The 1,977-nt window shown below is 36.0% G+C and overlaps 1 non-coding gene across 1 annotated transcript; it reads left to right on the top strand.

The window, feature by feature from the left end:
• Positions 1-202: 202 nt before the first annotated feature.
• On the top strand, positions 203-308 carry LOC122085328. Its single transcript, XR_006142101.1, has one exon. It is a non-coding gene; the product is annotated as a small nucleolar RNA R71 (small nucleolar RNA).
• Positions 309-1,977: the final 1,669 nt, after the last annotated feature.

Here is a 1,977-nt window from a genome sequence, read left to right as displayed (position 1 = left end):
ATATCCTTTTCCTCCTATGGTTCTTTCACTCTCTTGGGTTGATTCCTACTCACGGGTTTTGTTAGCTAAGTCCAGTAAGAATTCCCATGCCTTTCCTTCATCTGTAAAGGATGTGAATCCCTCAGGGCACATAGACTCTATCATTTCTTTAGTTAGGTAATCAATACCCTTATAAATTATTTAACATAAATGTCATAAGTCTAGGCCATGGTGAGGGCATTCTTAGAGTAGATCCTTAATCTCTCCATAAGTTTAGAAAATGACTCACTAGGCTTTTGCCTAAACTGAAGGATATCACTTCTAAGCTTATTGGTCTTGTGAGTTGAGAAAAACTTCTTAAGGAAGACAATTGTGAACTGTTTATGAAATTTGTGGGTAACCCATACAACCACTTCTTAGCTTGATCTTTTAATGCAAAAGTGATAACCTAAGCTTAACAGCATCATCAGAAAGCTGTTGGATCTTAATTAGAACACATACCTCTTCAAATTCCCTTAGAAATAGGTATGCATCCTCAGAGGTCAACCTATGGAAGTGGGGCAACATAGTGATGTATTGAGATTTGAGTTCAAAATTATTGCCCTGGGCTTGTGGTAGAACTATGTAGGAAGGTTGGGTTGTTCTAGCATGGTAGAACCTATCTTTTAGAGATTTAGGTGAAGGGTTTTGATGTTGGTCTCCCATATTGAAAGTTTTAAAAAGAGCAAACGTATAGGGTCACTACTTATTGGATCTCTTCATTCTAACCGATTCTTAGTATTACGTACCCACATAACACTCATGCAACAGAAAACTACCCACAACTAAAGTAAGACAAGCACAAAAAAATGGATAGCAAAAATTTATTTATTTTTTTATGATTTTTTTTTGAATTTTTTTATTAAAACCTTTTTTTTTTTTTTGGCTTTTTGGGAGCTTACCGGCAGGGATCTAGGGTTGCTCAGGTCAATTCCTGAGGTACTGCTACAGGGCGAAACCTGTCTTTATCATACTGTGAGGCATGGCGACCTCCACTGATACAACTATTATTGCAAGTTGTTCTTCTCAGGAATTCAATAAAATAAAAGAAAAAAAATATAAAACAAAGGAAACAAAGCACTCCGATTTACCAAAAGAAAGTGAAAAATAACATGGAACTGTCTCCCCGGCAACGACGCCAAAAACTTGTTTGAGATTTAAAATGTAATCGCAAGCGTACGGATCAGTGTAGCTACGGGTCGAACACAGGGAGAGCAGCCACTTTATTTTTTTATTTCTTTTAATAATGCGAAAGTGAACCGATTAATGGTTGTGATCTAATTCTAATTACCGTCCTAAACATATGTATCTAAAATAACGTCCTAACCATTCGTCATCTAAGAATTTAAAGATGCAAGCCACGCAATTAAAATTAAATAAATAAATAAGTGAAAATAAACAACCCACGCAAGTAAAAAAAATAAAGGAAAAGAAAAATGCTGAAATAAAAATAAAGTAAAAGAAATGGGAGAAAGCTAGAGAGAAACTCACAAGTAGGTTTCTCTACTTAGCCCGAGGGATGCATCATAATATGAGCTTCCCTACTTGACCAGAGAGTCACTCTTACAAGGGTTACTCTACTTGGCTTAAGGGAAAGGGAGACAATTAAAATAAAAGCAATAAATTGATGATCCTATGGCTAGGAGGGGCAAAGCCAACACATACACTAGCCATAAACCTTGGGGGAAAGGGTTAGCAATAATGTAACGACTAAAATTAAAATCCTAAATTAAGAAAGAAAGGGTAGTCAGAAGAGGGAATGAGGGGGGGGGAGGGGGGAGAGAAGACTACTGAAGGAGCCTACTTACTTAAACTTCAACCCTTGAACTGAAAACTTGATCGATTTGAGATACTATCAGTACTAAAAACCAGATCTAGAATAAACCAAATCTGAAATTTCTAGTACTAGATAAAACAAATCTGAAAAAAAAATAAATTGAACATGAAAGACATGCTTCA

Source organism: Macadamia integrifolia, chromosome 7 (genome assembly GCF_013358625.1).
Source record: "Macadamia integrifolia cultivar HAES 741 chromosome 7, SCU_Mint_v3, whole genome shotgun sequence".
Classification (NCBI taxonomy): Eukaryota; Viridiplantae; Streptophyta; class Magnoliopsida; order Proteales; family Proteaceae; genus Macadamia; species Macadamia integrifolia.
Note: the sequence above shows the minus strand (reverse complement) of the source record. Positions and strands in the feature narration are given on the sequence as shown.